The following is a 22,524-nucleotide window of genomic DNA, read 5'->3' as shown; positions in this document are numbered from 1 at the left end:
GCCTACCGTTTGACAGCTGGAGATAGAACTAGCACTAGCGCCCCAAGCGGAGAGAAAGCAGTCACTCGCATGCGTCGAAAGCGGAATGTTTGTTTTTAACTATTTTCTACATAATTAACGGAATAGATGTTTCATTTTTGCGTTCCATGCGTTGGTATGTTACTGAGAGACATAAATTATTGTGTAATAGGCGAAAAAACAGCCGAATCACACTGATTCAAAGACATAAGCTACAACTCATTCGTAGTAGTAGCTTTATTCATCCGTAGATGTCTTTTTACAAGGATATAGGACATGCCAAAGTACTTACAAGTTGAAACCAATTTAAAATAACCTAATTCGTATACACATATAAAGAAATACTTTCGAATGTTTGCAACTTATTCCACTGAAAGCAAGAGAATATACACACGTTTCATGCATGAGAAGAATATATTTCTGCTGTTGTTTGTTGTTGTTATTAACGGCATTTCCCTTCAAATTTAAGGAGATTTTAAGGCGTCCAATGATTCGCCATTTTGTACACTTCATTCCATTTTCTAACGCACAAATGTTTTTGTAAATGTAATTGCTTTTCTTTCAAAAGCGAATGTGTTGAAGATTCTTGCTCTTTGTGGCTCAGATTTACCAACAATTGTGGAATTAGTTTTCCTGTGTTAGGAAACAGTTTTTCTTTTGACGATTTATTATCGCCTCTCTGTAGTGTTCCTTTAGGCTAGGGTTATGGAGGCTTGTTTGGTACGATAAAAAATGTGGGTATTGCGTTCCATACCGGTTTCCTACGTTCCACATTCGCTGATTTGGCCGAAAGTATAGCGAACAAAACTCTGCTTTGTCTTTCTGTAAAAGGTCAGGTCTTCTGGTGTTAACTAGCATTTTTTTGGTATTGAAGGAAAATTCAGTAAATGTCTGTACGTTGCAAGAGAATCGTAAATAAACTGTCCGCTAATGCACCGTTTCGTATTTCCCAGGGTCCTTAGGAAACTAAATAATCAAAAATGCGGCGTAATTTTTTAGTTATTGTTGATATTTACGGCACTACGTACACTCTCAACTGTAGAAACTACGTTCCAAAACAATAGAAACGTCAGTATTTGCGTATTTTTTGGATATGTTCCGCCTTTAGCAAAACACAATTTTGTTTTTATAGCCCAAACATGTTTCACTGCAGTCGCAGCATCTTCAGTGGGCTTTAATTTTTCATCTGTTAAAGATAAACATTGTTCCATACTGTTTGTATAAATGTAACTATTAGTTTATAATCGTAATTACAGACATTTGAAAAACACATGAATCATGAATTCATGCCCTTTTTTACCACATGGTGTGGATTTTCTGAGGTGTTGTGTTTCTACAGTGACTCTTTTGCTCCACAGTTCGTCACCTGCAACCACGTACACCTTAAAGTAGATAAATTGTTTAAGCCAAAACTTACGATTTGAAAATTGTTATTTCTATGCCTGAAATTATTTAATTCTGTGTGTGTGTGTGTGTGTGTGTGTGTATTTACGTAATGTTTCACTTACCTTACACCTTCAACTGTTCCACTGCCCGCCATGTTTGTTTTTACAGCTGGTAAACAGTGAAACAGTGCCAGTGACGGTGGCAACTCAACATCTAGTGTTTGAGAGTGATAAAGATGAAGAAAAAGAAAACGTAAGTGAAACATTACGTAAATAGACACACACACAACATAGAATTAAATAATTTCAGGCATAGAAATAACAATTTTCAAATCGTAAGTTTTAGCTTAAACAATTTATCTAGTTTAAGGTATACGTGGTTGCAGGTGACGAACTGTGGAGCAAAAGAGTCACTGTAGAAACACAACACCTCAGAAAATCCACACCATGTGGTAAAAAAGGGCATGAATTCATAATTCATGTGTTTTTCAAATGGCTGTAATTACGATTATAAACTAATAGTTACATTTATACAAACAGTATGGAACAATGTTTATCTTTAACAGATAAAAATAAAAGCCCACTGAAGGTGTTGCAACTGCAGTGAAACACGTTTGGGTTAAAAAACAAAATTGTGTTTTGCTAAAGGCGGACCCTATCCAAAAACATACGTACTGTTAAAGCAAACACGGAAAAAAAAGAGCTTCAATCCTAAGATGATTGTTAGTATTTGCACTCATACGTTATCGTATTCGGAAATATCGCTTGCTGGCCACTTGGGGCGCTGCTGTCGCTAGGGGTAACAAATACGAGGCGGAGAGTCGCGAGCGTCGTGTTGGGCCGTGGTGCGGCAGTGGCAGCGAGGTGGCGTCCACCCCAGGCGAGGGGAGGCTGTGGCCGCAAAAGCACGGAGTGGGCCGTGGAGCTGTCCAGCCCACCTGAGGTGCTCGTCGCCCCTCCTACATCTACATCTACATTTATACTCCGCAAGCCACCCAACGGTGTGTGGCGGAGGGCACTTTACGTGCCACTGTCATTACCTCCCTTTCCTGTTCCAGTCGCGTATGGTTCGCAGGAAGAACGACTGCCGGAAAGCCTCCGTGCGTGCTCTAATCTCTCTAATTTTACATTCGTGATCTCCTCAGGAGGTATAAGCAGGGGGAAGCATATTCGATACCTCATCCAGAAACGCACCCTCTCGAAACCTGGACAGCAAGACACACCGCGATGCAGAGCGCCTCTCTTGCAGAGTCTGCCACTTGAGTTTGCTAAACATCTCCGTAACGCTATCACGCTTACCATGTAACCCTGTGACGAAACGCGCCTCTCTTCTTTGGATCTTCGTTGGTTGGTTCGTTGGTTTTGGGGAAGGAGACCAGATAGCGTGGTCATCGGTCTCATCGGATTAGGGAAGGATGGGGAAGGAAGTCGGCCGTGCCCTTTGAAAAGAACCATCCCGGCATTTGCCTGGAGCGATTTAGGGAAATCACGGAAAACCTAAATCAGGATGGCCGGACGCGGGATTGAACCGTCGTCCTCCCGAATGCGAGTCCAGTGTCTAACCACTGCGCTACCTCGCTCGGTTTTGGATCTTCTCTACCTCCTCCGTCAACCCGACCTGATACGGATCCCACACTGATGAGCAATACTCAAGTATAGGTCGAACGAGTGTTTTGTAAGCCACCTCCTTTGTTGATGGACTACATTTTCTAAGGACTCTCCCTATGAATTTCAACCTGGCACCCGCCTTACCAACAATTAATTTTTAACGAGACTCGCTGCACTGACCGCCTGCTGGCAAGCAGGAACTACGGAAAAAAAGTGTGTAAAACTTTCCTTCCAAGCAAAAATGTCCAGTACTCTCAATAAAATACGCACAAAAAAGCGGCAGTACAACGAAGCAATATTGCACACTGGTATGTGACAGTCGTGACATATCCTGAAGACCTACCTAATTGTGGGACTGTTAACTGTTACATGTCACCTGCTGTTCCATCTTGTCGGAAATATTATGTGTGCGGCTGAGATCACGTGATTTAGCAGGCGAGTTTTCGTGCAGGAGAGCGCCGAAGTGTTTTTCAAACCCGGAACGACGGATGCTTGCAGCCCTGTGTGCGGGATTTTATCGTCTTGGAAGAAGGCACTGTCTACAGGTCATTCATCACGAATATATAGAAGGAAATGAATCATTTGGTCGCTAATAATGGACAAATAAAGACTGTGATTCGTGTTCACGGTAATCTGAACGAGTAGCCCCAAGTCAGAGTTGGAAACCAGCCTCGAGACATTCCCTGGATGTAGAGAATTGTGAAGGTGGTTCGAAGGACCCTCTGCCAGGCACTTAAATGTGATTTGCAGAGTATCCATGTGGATGATGTAGATGTAGTATCTGTGGATATTATTATTTTTGTAATCAATTCTTTCAAATGTTAAACAACACAGAAAATGTAGAAAGTGTGACAAAAAGATACACAGTTCCGTAACGTAATACATTTTATTATGTTTGTAAGGGAACTGCACTAGTTACGCACTCACTTTATTTATCGTTGCAGCATTGAGTCTTTGCCGGTCTAACATTGTGCTACAGCTGCATGCGTTTGTGATGACCGAAGAAAAGCAAGACGAGAATTACCTAGGACGTGAATGCCCCGACTCAGTGACTCATCATCGGCCTCCTCAAACAGCTAAGGACACAATCTTCAAATTTGAAGGTGTTATTGATCTTATACGATAGGCGCCGTTTAACAAGGGATTTTTTTTTCGAAATCCCACCCCTAAGACGGTGAAATAGGGGATGAAAGGTTTTTTTGAAAATATGTCGGTATTCATGCAATTTTGAAGCTAGAACTACGAAAATTATTATCTGCATGCTCGGTCGGAAATAAAGAAATAAATGTTCCATTATTTTTGGAATGTTAACCCCAAGTTTTTGGAACTAAATTTTTTTTGCAGACATATCGTTATTAAAATATACTATAGAAGTTTTAAAGCTGTATGTCTGAAAATTGGTATTTGATTTCTTGATTAAAAATGGAAAATACGTGTTTCAGTGTTTTTGGAAATTCAACCCCTATGATGGTAAAATAAGGGATGAAAGTTCTCATGGGAGCAATTCATTACGAAAGAATTTTTGAAACTTAATCTCCGAAAATTTTTATTTCGCTTCTCGGTTATAAATTTAAAATAAGGGTGCTTTAATGTTTTTTGGAAATTCGACCTCCTAGTGGGTGATATAGGCGACGGAACTTTTTATACAAATATTTCGTTATATTAAAACACTTTTAAAGCTAGATCTATCAAAATTTGTTTTTGACTTCTAAAGAAATGCGTGTTAGGTGATGAAAGTTTCTATGGAGATATCAGCACAATAACTCAAAAAAGGCAAGATTAATAATGACCTCGGACTCTAGTCTGCCAGAATCGCTTTTGAGTCAGAAGTACTTTCGGAAAACAGTATACTTATATGGCCTTAATAAGGGTGCAAAGTTTAGAGGATGTTGCAACTTGTGAACACAATAAAAATTAGATTAAAAGAAAACAAAACGATATGTGAAGACGGTACAGTCAGTGCGAGCGAAGCAGCTCGCGCTGAGGTGGTTGTTGTTGTGGTCTTCGGTCCTGAGACTGGTTTGATGCAGCTCTCCATGCTACTCTATCCTGTGCAAGCATCTTCATCTCCCAGTACCTGCTGCAGCCTACATCCTTCTGAATCTGTTTAGTGTATTCACCTCTTGGTCTCCCTCTACGATTTTTACTCTCCACGCTGCCTTCCAGTACCAAATTGGTGATCCCTTGAAGCCTCAGAACAAATCCTACCAACCGATCGCTTCTTCTAGTCAAGTTGTGCCACAAACTCCTCTTCTCCCCAATTCTTATCAATACCTCCTCATTAGTTATGTGATCTAACCATCTAATCTTCAGCATTCTTCTGTAGCACCACATTTCGAAAGCTTCTATTTTCTTCTTGTCTAAACTATTTATCGTCCATGTTTCACTTCCGTACATGGCTACACTCCATACAAATACTTTCAGAAACGACTTCCTGACACTTAAATCAATACTCGATGTTAACAAATTTCTCTTCTTCAGAAACGCTTTCCGTGCCATTGCCAGTCTACATTTTATATCCTCTCTACTTCGACCATCATCAGTTATTTTGCTCCCCAAATAGCAAAACTCATTTACTAGTTTGTCTCATTTCCTAATCTAATTCCCTCAGCATCACTCGACTTAATTCGACTACATTCCATTATCCTCGTTTTGCTTTTGTTGATGTTCATCTTATACCCTCCTTTCAAGACACTGTCCATTCCGTTCAACTGCTCTTCCAAGTCCTTTGCTGTCTCTGACAGAATTACAATGTCATCGGCAAACCTCAAAATTTTTATTTCTTCTCCATGGATTTTAATACCTACTCCGAACTTTTCTTTTGTTTCCTTTACTGCTTGCTCAACATACAGATTCAATAGCACCGGGGAGAGGCTACAACCGTGTCTCACTCCCTTCCCAACCACTGCTTCCCTTTCATGTCCCTCGACTCTTATAACTGCCATCTGGCTTCTGTACAAGTTGTAAATAGCCATTCGCTCCCTGTATTTTACCCCTGCCACCTTCAGAATTTGAAAGCGAGTATTCCATTCAACATCGTCAAAAGCTTTCTCTAAGTCTACAAATGCTAGTAACGTAGGTTTGCCTTTGCTTAATCTACCTTCTAAGATAAGTCTTAGGGTCAGTATTGCCTCACGTGTTCCAACATTTCTACGGAATCCAAACTGATCTTCCCCGAGGTCAGTTTCTACCAGTTTTTCCATTCGTCTGTAAAGAATTCGCGTTAGTATTTTGCAGCTGTGACTTATTAAACTGATAGTTCGGTAATTTTCACATCTGTCAACACCTGTTTTGTTTGGGATTGGAATTACTATATTCTTCTTGAATGGTAGATTGTAGAGTTTTGTTAGGCCTGGCTCTCCCAAGGCTGTCAGTAGTTCTAATGGAATGTTGTCTACTCCGGGGGCCTTGTTTCGACTCTGGTCTTTCAGTGCTCTGTCAAACTTTTCGCGCAGTATCATATCTCCCATTTCATCTTCATCTACATCCTCTTCCATTTCCATAATATTGTCATCAAGTACATCGCCCTTGTATAGACCCTCTATATACTCCTTCCACCTTTCTGCTTTCCCTTCTTTGCTTAGAACTGGGTTTCCATCTGAGTTCTTGATATTCATGCAAGTGGTTCTCTTTTCTCCAAAGGTCTCTTTAATTTTCCTGTAGGCAGTATCTATCTTACCCCTCGTGAGATAAGCCCCTACATCCTTACATTTGTGCACTAGCCATCCCTGCTTACCCATTTTGCACTTCGTGTCGATCTCATTTTTGAGACGTTTGTATTCCTTTTTGCCTGCTTGACTTACTGCATTTTTGTATTTTCTCCTTTCATTAATTTAATTCAGTATCTGTGGCTGTATGTATATACCCACGACGCTACCGGAACAGTCCAGCAAAGTCCTGTTTGTAAAGTGCAGATTCTCGCTAACTCCTTTTGTTCACATTCAGCAACGTAAGTATTAGTGATGGTGCAGACAACAGGCTTCCTTTATTTTCGGTTTGTTTTACAACTTATCGTCATAAAATATTTTTGTCACCAAAGTTGAGGTTTCTTTACGAACTTAATGTTCCGCCATTGCATTACATTAACAGATTTATTAGCGGCACCGTATCATCTGTATAAATATTTATGTTGATTAGTTCGTGATTAGAAATATAGTTTACATGTATGATTGTGTGAGTGATTACCGTATTTATTACGACGCTAGCTATTATGTGATTCAGTGATACAGTAACGAGTGATTCGAAACAAAAGAACAGATTTTAGTTGTTTATTAAAGACGAACTATAAAAGTTAGAAACATATTTCGCATGAAACTGGATAGAGGAAGGTAGCAACATGGCGACCACACCATGGTGTATGTTGGGATCTGAACGAAATCAATCCAATGTTCAACTGTAACGTGCATTCCTCCGTCGATTCAGTAAGAATCTACCTCTGCACAAGCAGATTTATGAGCGCATAGAAAATTCTTGGAAGTTGGTTTCATATGCAAAGGGAAGAGCACTGGTCGGCCAAAGACGTCTGCTGAAGATGTCGAGCGTGTCCGAGACGCGTCCACGCGGAGCCCTCCGAAGTGCCACGTTCTGAAACGACGCCTTCGTATGAAGCCTTACAAACCGCAGTTGCTGTAGCAGCAGAGTTCCGGCGTCCTTAACAGAAGGTAAGAATCGGCTTATTTTTTCGGACGAGTTGACGTTTCATCTACCAGGTAAAGTAGGTTTACTAGTCCATAACTCTTGCACCAATGTTCTTGAACACAGATCTAGTCTGTACTTGCTCCGCTGGCTGCAATCTTAAGTTCTAATACTTTATTATTAATACATTGTATATTGAGGCTCATTATTTTTAAATTGTTAAAAATTACTTGAGAGGCGTTCCTAGTTATGCTACCCGATGCTACCAGCTGTTCCCTGTTGAGGCTGGGTACCAAAAGTCCTTAAGAGTTACACGTTTGCTACTCCTCGTATTTCTTACCCCTGGAGATGCTGCCATTCTTGATGTTGCGTCTGATGTTGTAACCAATATTTCCGTGGGTTATGAAATTGTTTGTGAATCTGGTGTTTCACTGGATGCCGGGAATGCTGCCAGTTTTGATGTTGAGCCCATTACTGCAGCTAATGTTTCGGAGGATGCTGGAGCTTTTTCTGAAGCTGCTGTAATTTCACTGAAAGCTTGAACACAACTGCTGTTCCGCTGGTTGCACCCGCCAGGATGACGACCGCCTGTCAGTCGGCCCCTGCCAGTTGCTTTACTGGTTACTACCGCCCTCCAAGGTCACCTTTTGAAACTGTCGGTATAGGCTGGTCCGTTGCAATTAGAGTCCTGGTTTCCACGTCTATGTCCTTTGTTTCCCCGGTTACCACAGTTGCCTCTTGTGTGATTATTATTGTGCGGGTGGTACCGGTGACCACAGTGTTGGTTGCTTCCGCCGTTACTACTTTGTTGACCACCATCTCGCAGAGGTTCTCTTTGTACACTGTTGTTCTGGGGTTGCGACTGCCCCTCTTCATAAATCAGGTCAGTGGAGTCCACAATGGATGAAAAGTATTCTACGTCATTATCGGGTACTGTGATCAGTTTTTCGTTGATATGTGCTGGTAAGAGACTTTTGAGTATTTTTTGGTACATGCGTGTGAGAGACTGGATTTATCCAACATCTTGTTTTGTTGAAGTATTTTTCGAAGTCCCTGAATGGTGCTGGGTTAAATATCTCTCGTCGTAGCCTCTCTTGGACTGCTACGGACCAGAATTTGTCCAAGAGGGCTCGCTCAAATTGTTCATTTCTGTGGCACCCCTCGGCCATATCTGTTGCCCAAAATAAAACATCGCCTTAGGTGTACGCCACAGTGAATCTGATATGTGTGTCGTTCCATTTGCGTGGTAGCACGATACGAAAGGCTCTGATGAATATCGCGGGGTTCGTTCTTTTACCCTCTGTAATCGGAAACTGCCTATTCCGGAGTAACCCTTCGTCAACTAGAAGAGTAGACAGGCAGGAGGCAACGTCTGTTACGCCGTTCCATTGTTCGGCTGTACGGGTACACGCCGTGTGTGCCGGTGAAGCTGGTACAGACATCGGCGGTGCCTGCTGCAGTTCACATTCCCCTTCCTCTCCGCCTGAAGGACTTCTGATAAACGGTGAATAGATATCGCAGCTCTGTATTCTGCCTGACTGCGCCTAATTGCCAGCTATTAGTGGCTCCTTTGTGGTGTCAGTACCACTACTTAAACTGGTCCGCGACTCTTCAAACCTGATTCAGTGCTGGCAATTAGTTCATTTCTCTTTTCCTTGACTACCTCTTCGATCGCTTCCGTACAGATCTTCTGCTCTTACACTCCCCTCCTCTGTGCCGGTGCCGTAGCCTTATTAGTAACCCTGATTCGGCTCTCTCCTTTACGTCCTTGTCGATTCTCTTGGGTGTTCTTTGCGAACTTACTGCTCAATTTTAAGTTATTCAGTTCTACAGAGAGTTCTTTCACTTCCTCAGGCAAGTCTTTACATATAGTTTGCAACTCGGTAACAGCATTTCTAGTGGAGTCCCTTGCACTTTTGCCTGTGTGTCGGTCATCTTTCTCGGCTTACCTGTCATTTCCTCCTCTGCCATGTCAACATCCGAGACCTCTTTACCTAGCTCATCTACTTCCTGACGCAGATCTGTGAATAACGCCACTTTTAATTACCTTCCCATTTCGGACAACTTACATGTTAAATCATTTGACAGGTCAGCGCACAACTTTTTATGTAGGTCGTCAAATTTTTGCCGTATTTTTATTTGAAAGTTCTTCAGATATTTGTGTCATATGACTCCTAAAGTTATTAACTGTTATTGTTCGTTGTTTTGAAGAACTTTCGACTTTTGGTGCTAAATTATTAAATTTTTGTCTTAGATCATTTAAGTTTTGTGTTCGTTCATTAAATTTTTGTCTTTGTTTATTCTTAAAATATTATGAGTTTTCATCATCCCCGAATAAATTTTATCAGTCCTGGCGTATCATTTTGAACACCTACAGAGTAGTATCTGATTAGATTCGGCCCCGTTTCACCTGATTCGGATATTTTAGATCCACTAGAATCTGCGCTACCGCGCCTTTCACTAGCCTTGTGTGAAAAAATGCTTCCCGGTGATATTCGCGAATTTATTTCATCTACAGCAAGTGAAGGCACGTCATTAATCACAACATTGCCGTCCTCGATCATAGCTGCGCTTAAATAATGTGCCTGTTCATTAATTACTGAATTGTCAACAAAAGTTTTATCTGCTGTATCCATTTCTGTCTTTGTGCTTTACTAACTGCAAAATTTTAAAATGAATATTCTTTTCTTAATTACTCTCAGAACTTTTTCTAAATTATCATATGGCGTGTTGCGAACACATACTGTAACTCGTTGTTGTCCGCACTTACGCCCACTCAAAATTATCAGCCAAAGAATTATTTTTCACAGATACACTGTTTTACTACAATTTAAAATGCTCCAGTTTTTAGGATGGAAGAGTAGACGTACCACTATTACTAGGTACGAGTGGGGCGCTATCAAACGCAGCCATACAAGCTGTAAGAATTTTGCTAGCTTTTCGATGGGTTTCACAATTTTTTTCCTGGTGGTCTCCATACAAATTTTATTCTTCGTCCATGCATATCCTTCTTTCCCCATACCTCCTCTCTTACTCTTGACAATATTATTCGTTTCATGTGACAAAGAACCGAAAGATATTTAACAGAATGGAAAACTTTTACAGCATGTTTTACATATTTTAGTTACTTCATTGATCTACACCTGACACCGTCCTATCATGGTCGCCTGTTTTACTGGTGTTTAAGTACTGGTGCCGTAAGCAGCTGCCAATAATGTGGATTATTTCGCTGTGTGTGGCTGGTGGATACTTTCACCAGCAGCAATTCACCCGTCTGACGTGGCACCTCCACAGTCTCTCTCTTCGATTACCACTGTAACAGTCTACATTGATCGCTATAATAACCCTCCTTTGAAGAGAGTGATATTTACCTCTTCTTTAGTGAAGAAGAAGATGCAGCGTCGAGCTCCAGGATAAAGAATGCAGTATAATACAATCATATAGGGTGTTTCAAAAATGACCGGTATATTTGAAACGGCAATAAAAACTAAACGAGCAGCGATAGAAATACACCGTTTGCTGCAATATGCTTGGGACAACAGTACATTTTCAGGCGGACAAACTTTCGAAATTACAGTAGTTACAATTTTCAACAACAGATGGCGCTGCAAGTGATGTGAAAGATATAGAAGACAACGCAGTCTGTGGGTGCGCCATTCTGTACGTCGTCTTTCTGCTGTAAGCGTGTGCTGTTCACAACGTGCAAGTGTGCTGTGGACAACATGGTTTATTCCTTAGAACAGAGGATTTTTCTGGTGTTGGAATTCCACCGCCTAGAACACAGTGTTGTTGCAACAAGACGAAGTTTTCAACGGAGGTTTAATGTAACCAAAGGACCGAAAAGCGATACAATAAAGGATCTGTTTGAAAAATTTCAACGGACTGGGAACGTGACGGATGAACGTGCTGGAAAGGTAGGGCGACCGCGTACGGCAACCACAGAGGGCAACGCGCAGCTAGTGCAGCAGGTGATCCGACAGCGGCCTCGGGTTTCCGTTCGCCGTGTTGCAGCTGCGGTCCAAATGACGCCAACGTCCACGTATCGTCTCATGCGCCAGAGTTTACACCTCTATCCATACAAAATTCAAACGCGGCAACCCCTCAGCGCCGCTACCATTGCTGCACGAGAGACATTCGCTAACGATATAGTGCACAGGATTGATGACGGCGATATGCATGTGGGCAGCATTTGGTTTACTGACGAAGCTTATTTTTACCTGGACGGCTTCGTCAATAAACAGAACTGGCGCATATGGGGAACCGAAAAGCGCCATGTTGCAGTCCCATCGTCCCTGCATCCTCAAAAAGTAGTGGTCTGGGCCGCCATTTCTTCCAAAGGAATCATTGGCCCATTTTTCAGATCCGAAACGATTACTGCATCACGCTATCTGGACATTCTTCGTGAATTTGTGGCGGTACAAACTGCCTTAGACGACACTGCGAACACCTCGTGGTTTATGCAAGACGGTGCCCGGCCACATCGCACGGCCGACGTCTTTAATTTCCTGAATGAATATTTCGATGATCGTGTGATTGCTTTGGGCTATCCGAAACATACAGGAAGCGGCGTGGATTGGCCTCCCTATTCGCCAGACACGAACCCCTGTGACTTCTTTCTGTGGGGACACGTGAAAGACCAGGTGTACCGCCAGAATCCAGAAACAATTGAACAGCTGAAGCAGTACATCTCATCTGCATGTGAAGCCATTCCGCCAGACACGTTGTCAAAGGTTTCGGGTAATTTCATTCAGAGAGTACGCCATATTATTGCTACGCATGGTGGATATGTGGAAAATATCGTACTATAGAGTTTCCCAGACCGCAGCGCCATCTGTTGTTGACAATTGTAACTACTGTAATTTCGAAAGTTTGTCTGCCTGAAAATGTACTGTTGTCCCAAGCATATTGGAACAAACGGTGTATTTCTATCGCTGTTCGTTTAGTTTGTATTGCCGTTTCAAATATACCGGTCATTTTTGAAACACCCTGTAAATAAGGTCGCCCTGTGTTCCGAAGTTTGCAGGTTACAGTGTATCCAGGTTTCATTATCAGGAGGAAGCAATTTAGAAATGAAACCAACTGCCTGCTTTTCCAGCAGGTATACTGTAAAAGCTTTTACACATATATGAGGGTTATCCAGAAAGTAAGTTCCGATCGGTCTCGAAACGGAAACCACTGGGAAAATCCGGTAAAGCTTTGGACAGATGTGTTGGTCAGTGTCTCTAGTATGTCCGACGATCGTGTTGCGTCGCTTTTTTCAGTTCTGAGTGAACAGTGAGCACGTAAAGATGCGCAGGGAATAGCGTCTACCGCCAAGTATGAGGGCCTGTTTAGAGATTTCGCCTGCGTCATGCAGCCCACATAACACAACTGTCGAGCAGTTCCTTCTTCATGCCAGTTGCCGGCCGCACACCGCAGGGGCGATGAAGACGATCCTGCAGCGTTTCCGAAGAAATGGCTCTGAGCACTATGCGACTTAACTTCTGAGGTCATCAGTCGCCTAGAACTTAGAACCAATTAAACCTAACTAACCTAAGGACATCACACACATCCATGCCCGAGGCAGGATTCGAACCTGCGACCGTAGCGGTCGCTCGGTTCCAGACGGTAGCGCCTAGAACCGCACGGCCACTCCGGCCGGCGGCGTTTCCGATGGGAAGTGTTTGATCACCCACAATACAGTCCGTAACTGGCTCCCTGAGGCTCACCTCTGCTCACAAGAACCTCTGGCTCTGTAGACAAAGTTTTTCCACAGACAACGAGCTGTAGACCAGGGCAGATAACTGGCCGAAAGCACAGGCGGCAGCTTTCTATGAGGAGGATATTGGAAAGAGGATACATCACTACGACAACACTCGAAGTTGGAGCGGCGACTATGTAGAGAAGTAGGTGGAAGGTGCACCTAATTGCTGCAAACAAAATGTTTCTCGTTTTCACTGTGGTTTCTATTTCGCGACCGATCGGAACTTGCCCTTGTATATGCTGTTGTCTGATATACGCGCAATACGTTCACCCAGAATCAGGGACGGAAAGAGACAGATAAGTGAAGAGTGCAAAATTTTATAATGGCTGAGGGAAACATTAGAATACAGGTAGATGTTCATCTGTATTTTTCTGGCTATCTCTTTTTGGCGCGGACATTGTAGTGGGACGCGAAATTGAAGCGTCACCGATCCACCACTGTCAGCCCAGTTTGCAGATGAATATAAGTTTAATTTAGTGTTTTGTTTATGTATTTTGTAATATTTGTAATGTTTGTGAATTATCTAAAGTTTTGTATTCATTTTTATTTTTCATGTACGGAGAGGGCGGCACAACGAACGGAGACAGCATCTTCACTGCCGGGACCAGAGAGAAAATTGCTGGCCACTATACGTCGCGGGTCGACAGCCAAAGAGCAACAGAAGATCCTGAAACCGAGTTGTTGCGTCGTGCTTCTAAAAACTCAAAAATTAGAATTTGTAATGTTTCTACAACAATGACGTCATAGAAAGTTTAATCATGTTGTAAATGTTCAGTCCTATCTTGTCAAGGCTCATGTTCACGTCTATATGAAGATAATAAACTAGTGTATACTACAAAAGTTTAAATACGTGTTCCGAGAATTTATTTATGAAGAATTATATTAAGGAAGAAGTATTACTGATTTATTTGACAAGATTATTTGAGTCTTAAAAGTTTATTCAGTGTGGTTTTAATATTTATTAAAGCAGATAACTTGCATTGATATAATTTCTGAGAAGAAACAAACGACATCTAAATTTAAAAAAAGTTTGCGCAAATCAATTGGACTGAGTGACGAAATTCTGCGCATACGACTCAAATATTGATGTTTTAATTACAGTTTCGTTCAAGAACCATTCAGAGACAACTTTAAAAAGAATTTAAATAATGTTGAAGTGTTTTGTAACTGACGTAGGTGAGGAAGTCTGCACATGGTCTTATGTCAAAAGAAAATCATTTATACAAAACTTACGTCGTTACGCTACAACATGTTTATATCGCATCTTTGTCCCGCACAGTGTTTCGATACTTATTAGGTGACTCATACTTTAGGGCTAAAGCAGAATAAGACATGTCACGGCAGTTTTGAAGGCCAGAGGGCGGGGCCAGACGGAGTCAGCGCGACATGCTCGCATCCTAGGGGTGGGGAGTTGTTTGTCCGATGCGCTTGCGGGAAATTACCGCCGGATGGATTTGCCTCAGAGGTAACCGCAGCTTTTGCAAACAGCGTGGGGTATCACGACTATCGGTTGTGTCATTAATGTACAGCACGAGTAACAACTTACGCTCCCACGGCACGCACCAGACGTTACTTGAGTACCCGCAGATGCTTGTCTAGGTAGTGCTCATCTGGAAATAATGTACGCAGCCGCGAACCTGTTTACATACATCCAAAACACGCGTCTGCTTTAAAAGGTGTCAGCGCGACGCTGGATAAAAGTATTTCTACAAGTCTAGAAACAGCGAAACAGCCGGGATTCAGATATCTGTGGTGTTAACCGAAATCACGTGTGAAGAACTCGAGTTTTCTCTTCATCGATGTTTAGTCATAGAAATATGTCACAATCTGCGAACACAGAATATATTGTAGGTTTTATGAGATGCGGCTGTAGTTGTGGCCTTTAGTCGGGAGGTTGGCCAGGTGCAGTTCTGCGTGTTAGACCACTGTGCGTGCGCAAGCCTCCTCGGCTGAGCGTGACCACTGCAATACGCCTCCAGTTGATCCTGCCTGCTGTAGACAACCTCATGTCTCCGCCTACTCGTTCAACCCCCCACATTTTATCCGTTACGAAAGTGACGACTCATTGCTGCCCCAGACAGCTTGCTATGAACCGAACCCGTCTTTTAATCGAGTTGCGCAAACCTTGGCGTGCGTTCCTTTTCTCTCCAGTTTCGCTGGATAGCTGCTGATTAGTTGTAGTTACAATGTGTTACCCTCTAACGTTCACCACTCTTCGACAGTGTCAGTTTGAAAAGCTTCACGTTTCTCTCCTCTGCGTTTTACTGCCCTACAAGGCTGCACTCCAGACAGGTGCCTTCCGAGAATGAAGACTCCACTGCACGAAGCTGTGTCAAACCTGACTAGGAGTTTGTTCCCTAGTAATCGACTTAATGGTCCGATTATAACCAACGACGAACATCTAGGAAAGTATCAGTGCTCTCCGTTAGACGTCACTTGCAACATTCTCGTGGAACACTTCTCAAAGCCAAGTGCCTTACAGGTCAGCGCCACAGTAACCGCCAGTCGCTGACTACTACGGCCTCTCCAGCATATGTTTTTGTTTAAGTCTTCGCGTCACGCATAATGCTCAGCGCCGTGGGTGCGCCGGGCAATTACAAAGCAGTGCTACTCTCATGCCATCATCCTGCGAGCGCTCTTTCATTCTCCTGTCCCGGACATAAATAACTTTTTTTTTCTTTTTTGACGAAACAGAAGAGACCTCGTGTTCGGCAGCGACTTACTTCGCGCTGTGAATTCTGTGAAAGGTTTTGACGCATTTACTTACACCTCTTCCAGTACGTTGACTGAAAGTTCAAGGTACAAGTTTGCGTCAGTCATTTCACAGTAGGCATAGTCAATCATCATACTGCGGGGACTTGACGAGAAACAGCACTGAAAACAAGTGGAAGATATACGTGCGTGGGGAGGGGTAGGGAGAAAGAGCAGCAGGCTGCTCAACTCGAAATGCCGAGGGTGAAATTGAGGCGCCCTGGGAATTTCTTGTTCATTTTCTTTCTACTAACTGAAACTAAACTTCGTTACTCGTTTAGCGAAAGGGAGAGATTGTACGTCTGATCTCACGAGCCAACCCCCCCCCCCTCCCCCTGCCCGTCGCCAATGCCGGTCCTCCGCTTTGGCCGCAGTCCTCGTCCTCCCGCCGAGGCGACAAGACTGTGTCATCTCTGAAAACTGAGAACGCTGCGGACGGTTGACGTGGGGTGCCGACACTTGCCGCCGCGCGGGATTAGCCGAGCGGTCTGAGGCGCTGCAGTCATGAACTGTGCGGCTAGTCCAGGCGGAGGTTCGAGTCCTCCCTCGGGCAAGGCAGTGTGTGTTTGTCCTTAGGATAATTTAGGTTAAGTACTGTGTAAGCTTAGGGACTGATGACCTTAGCAGCTAAGTCCCATAAGATTTCACACACATTTGAACATTTTTTTGACACTTGCCGGTCGCGTAAATAAACTCGTCAGAAACTTTGGGCTTGTTTATTGTGTCTTTTTTCTGGTTACTACGTCCCTCAATAAGTTTTCTGCTTTAATGGCAAGGTCGGTACGCAAGTAATCGGCAGGAAACAAACTTATATTTCCAAGTAACACAGCTGGAATTCCAATGTGCAGTTCAGACAGCTCATTGAAATCGGAATAAATGGCGAAATACGGGAGCAGCAAATCGGATAACGCGATTGTAGAGTCATTCCTAAAAGCATTCAATACGGTTTATTAAAACATGCTCTTCTGCTACGTACAAAGGAGCAGCACCCCAGCAAAATTAAAATAGAGTTGTTCCTCTCCCTATTCCGAGGTGGCGGAGTGGTCAACACATTGGACTCGCATTCGCCAGGACGACCGTTCACACACACTTCCGGCCATCCCGATTTAGGTTTTCCGTGATTTCCCTAAATCGCTTGAGGTAAATGTCTGGATCGTTCCTTCGCTTTCCTCCCCTAATCCGGTGGGACTGATGACCTCGCTGTTGGGTCCCCCCGTCCAGATGAACGTGCCAACGAACCACCTGAGTGACGTCACATTCGTCAAAATATATCTCTTATATTAATAGCTTAGTGCCGACTAAAATCACATAACGTTACTGTTGTGTCAGCACCAGCGAGAAGTGTTTACCTCGTGACGTCACACACTGGACTGCTCTCGTAATCGGCGAATCGGGGTTCAAATCCTTCCTGTTCATCCAGAGACACAATTCCCGTCAATACAGGTGTCTGCTGGAAAGTTCCCTGTAACAAATTCCCGACTGACATCGTTGCTCATCCTTATGTATAAGAGCCGAGGTTCCATTCTTGACGACGGCGCTGTCGACGGAGGTTAGACCGATGGACGAGAGATTCCAGTGTGACGTGACAGACGGACGATACCCAGACAAACAAACGGCTTACGGCGCCACCGTGGTGCGACAGTCTGAACACGATCGCAGACCGCGTGTCAGCTGCTCGCTGGCAGCCTCACGTGTGGCGCTGCTGATGTGGTGGTGGTGATGGTGGTCTTCACTCCGAAGGCTGGTCTGGTGCAGCTCAGCCCTCCACGCTATTTTATCTCTGCAGGACTACTACAGCCTACATCCATTTCAAGTTGCTCGCTGTAGACAAACCGAGGTATCGCTCTATAATTTATATCCCCACATTTCCCTCCATCACTTCACCCTAGAACAGTAAAGGGGAGGTGGGGAATGACACACTGCTGTTACTAAGTCATTGTAAACTTTACCGCTCCACATTTTATTCAAAGAAGTCAAATTTTATAACGTTACACTTCAGTTAATTACAATTATTAGCTCTTCGGTGGTATGTTACATACGAAATTAAGTACTAATATCCTATTACGGTATTTGATAATTTTTACTTATGGACCGTCTGACAGCAACTGAATAAAACACAATTATTAGTGCCATACGCGTTTCGCCTTTATTTTCTGCTTGCCATCATCAGTGGCCTGAAATATGTACATATGTTTTGCTATTTAATTTACATATTTGTCACTATACCTACAGGTTATAAACAGTTCTGGTGCTTTGGTATTTCCTATTAAGTAGTAATCTTTTGAACTGTACTCACAGGTTGCGTGGACAATTTCTTACATATTACCTGGTGTTGCATTTTTGGTCTTGTTATTCTTCTTATGAATGCCAATCGGCGGTTTTTTCCCCACATTCCACAGCACTGTGAACTGAACGCTTGTTTCAATGCAATGTTTTGGTTTCTGTTGCCGACTGTCAAATGTTTTTGCCAAAGATCGAATGTTATTGTCGAACTTTCCAGTGTAATTATTGAAGTATCTGTGATCTGTTCGTGTATGCATTTGTGTGTGTTTTGGTGTGATATAATTTTTTTGTGCTGTGTGTGTGTGTGTGTGTGTGTGTCCAGAAGGTGAAAGGGGAATAGTTTTTATGTTTATATGTCAGACGGTCCATAAGTAAAAATTATCAATATACCGTAATATTACACGCAACTGAGGAAGACAGGACTACAAAAGTTGAAGAACTAGTGTCCTGTTTGATATCCTTTTGCAATCGTAAATTTTACAAGGGGGTTTACTAGTGTAGCGTCGATAGACGATTCACTGATACCTCAGGACATGTTCTATAAGCCGACCCCTTCTTTCAATCAAGCTGTGCCGTAAATTTGCTGTCTCCATTATTATTTATTCTATCTACCCATCTAATCTCGAGCAATCTTCTCTCGCACAACATTTAAAACGCTCATATTCTCTTTTGCTACGAACTCTTTATCGTCCGCATTTCACCTCCGTAGAAGTTACACTTAAGACAGATACCTTCAGAAAATAGCTCCTGAGGCGTAAGTTTATGTGCGATGTTCACAAATTTCTCTTTTTCAGAAATGTTTTCCCTACTAATGGCCGTCTGCAGTTTATGTCCTCGGCACTTGGTTTATCGCGAAACGTTTTGCTGCCCATAAACATCTAATGAAGATCTCAGCGAGCAGGCGTAGCAGCGAACTGTGTGTGTGTGTGTGTGTCAGACAAGGAGCGGCCTCGGAGGTCGTCCAACCGCTGTGAGTCACGCGCGGCCGCGGCCGCAGCCGCAGCTGGACGCGGCGCTCCACGGCTTTTTAAGGCGGGCTGGCGATGTCCAGGGCCGCGGGGCTGTGCGAAAGCAAGCAGCGGCAGTGGCTAGAGGCTGTGGCCTAGAGCCTAGACACGTGCTCGTGTGGACCTGACGCGGAGCGGAATTCCAGGACACGAGGAGGGAGAGAGAGAGAGAGAGACAGACAAAGCACTGAAACTTCCTGGCAGATTAAAACTGTGTGCCGGACCGTGACTCCAACTCGGGACCTTTGCCTTCCGCGGGCAAGTGCTCTACCAACTGAGCTACCCAAGCACGACTCACGCCCCTTCCTCACAGCTTTACTTCTGCCAGTACCTCGCCTCCTACCTTCCAAAGCACTGTCTAAAGCTTGTACACACTGCAGTTCTCTGTGGAGACTACTGAAACAGGCCTGTAGCAAGAGCTGGTAATTCTGACAACGTACTTACTAGCGCCGCACGGAAGAGACACCCTCAGTGTCTGGCAGACGTAGTCAGTGAGGCGTTCGGAACGGGGAAAAGCGAGGCCTGCGGTTTTCCTGCTTGCTCTTGTGGCAGTTGTGGTGTCGACTCCCACAGAGTGGTTGAGGCTGGTGCCTCACGAGCAGGTCCAGGGTTCGGCTCTGGGGTGGGGGAGGGGTGAGGTGGAGGTGGTCCCACTGTCGTCTCTGTCTGTGTCTCCCCGCACCTCGGCCCCCACTTCCGGCCCCAGTCATAACTTGCCGCCATCTCCCTTTCAACTTACCATAGACGTGCACTGTTTTAATAATAACAAAAAAGCGTATAACAATTTCTAATATAACAATAAATTGTTCGATTACAATAAAAGGTATAAAATGTTATGATCCAATAATGCCTATTTGTTTACATTGCTGAGTAGTACACTGATTTAGCTTAACGTCCAGCGCAGCTCAGAAAATATAGGCTTTCAGTATCTCACGTTTGTGAATTTGATAACTAGACGACTGGCCATTAAAATTGCTACACTAAGAAGAAATGCAGATGATAAATCACTATTCATTGGACAAATATATTATACTAGAACTGACACGTGATTACATTTTCACGCAATTTGGATGCATAGATCCTGAGAAATCAGGGCATTGAGCCAAACAGAGCTTGGATGGCGTGTACAGGTACAGCTGCCCATGCAGCTTCAACACGATACCACACTTCATCACTGGCGTATTGTGACGACCCAGCTGCTCGGCCACCATTGACCAGACGTTTTCAGTTGGTGAGAGATCAGGAGAATGTGCTGGCCAGGGCAGCAGTCCAACATTTTCTGTGTCCAGACAGGACCGTACAGGACCTGCAACATGCAGTCGTGCATTATGCTGCTGAAATGTAGGGTTTCGCAGGGATCGAATGAAGGGTAGAGCCACGGGTCGTAACATATCTGAAATGTAACGTGCACTGTTCAAAGTGCCGTCATTGCGAACAAGAGGTAACCGAGACGTGTAACCAGTGGCACCCCATACCATCACGCCGGGTGATACGCCAGTATGGGATGACGAATACACGCTTCCAATGTGCGTTCACCGCGATGTCGCCAAACACGGATGCGACCATCATGATGCTGTCAACAGAACCTGGATTCATCCGAAAGAATGGCGTTTTGCCATTCGTGCACCCAGGTTCGTCGTCGAGTACACCATCGCAGGCGCTCCTGTCTGTGATGCAGCGTCAAGGGTAACCGCAGCCACGGTCTCCGAGCTGATAGTCTGTGCTGCTGCAAACGTCGTCGAACTGTTCGTGGAGATGGTTGTTGTCTTGCAAACGTCCCCATCTGTTGACTCAGGGATCGAGACGTGGCTGCACGATCCGTTACAGCCGTGCGGATAAGATGCCTGTCATCTCGACTGCTAGTGATACGAGGCCGTTGGGATCCAGCACGGCGTTCCGTATTACCCTCCTGAACCCACCGATTCCATATGCTGCTAACAGTCATTGGATCTCGACCAACGCGAGCAGCAATTTCGCCGTACGATAAACCGCAATTGCGATAGGCTACAATCCGACCTTTATCAAAGTCGGAAACGTAATGGTACACATTTCTGCTCCTTACACGAGGCATCACAACAACGTTTCACCAGGCAACGCCAGTCAACTGCTGTTTGTGTATGAAAAATCGGTTGGAAACTTTCCTGATGTCAGCACGTTGTAGGTGACGGCACCGGCGCCAACCTTGTGTGAACGCTCTGAAAAGCTAATCATTTGCATATCACAGCATCTTCTTCCTGTCGGTTAAATTTCGCGTCTGTAGCACGTCATCTTCGTGGTGTAGCAATTTTAATGGCCAGTAGTGTATATATCTGTCAGGCATTTAATGTGAGAACTGTAACAGCAAGACACTCCGAGAACTTTGATAACTACATAGTATACACAAAGTGAGATCGCAGTGTGCGCTCATAATTGCCAGTATTTGACTCGGCACTACTCTAGTGAACACCGGTTTGAAGGCTGTCGCCGTGTATGCACGTGAAAACGACCGGGATGCCGTTTCTTTGAGTGGTGGGCGCCCGCTCGCGTTCAGGAAGACGGTTCTTCCCGGTGGAGGGCCTCTGCTCCTTGTGCATCCTGCGGGCGCGGTTAGGACCGCCGCCCCCCCCCCCCCCCCCCCCGCGTGCAGCTCCCACATGTGTTTCGATTCCTTCTGGTTCTCGGTAGCTGATTAAAAAAACGTAAAAAAAAAATGAAATGAACGTGTGGCATTGATGGCCCGGAGGCCCCAACCGGGTAAGTCCGGCCGCCAAGTTGCAAGTCTTATTTCAGGCGACGCCACAGTGGGCGACATGCGTGTCGGTATGGCGAGATGATGAGAGGACAACAGAGTAACAAGTCCACGGGCGGAGAAAATCTCCAACCCGGTCGCGAATCGAACCCGGGCCCTCTGCACGGTATGCAAACACGTCAGCACTCAGCTAAGCAGGCGGACGAAGGAACGCCTTCACTCTTCGTTTCATTTCTACCTACCACTATGTATTTTTCAGATAAAGAATTATAAAAATAGAACGTAATTTATCGTACTCGGTGTCACTATCTTTCTTTCGTTTAGGAGAAAAAGAAATTTTTTTCACCTCTTTCCTCCATCCTGTAA

This window comes from Schistocerca nitens, chromosome 9 (genome assembly GCF_023898315.1).
Source record: "Schistocerca nitens isolate TAMUIC-IGC-003100 chromosome 9, iqSchNite1.1, whole genome shotgun sequence".
In the NCBI taxonomy this organism is placed as follows: Eukaryota; Metazoa; Arthropoda; class Insecta; order Orthoptera; family Acrididae; genus Schistocerca; species Schistocerca nitens.
This window is presented reverse-complemented; position numbering follows the sequence as displayed.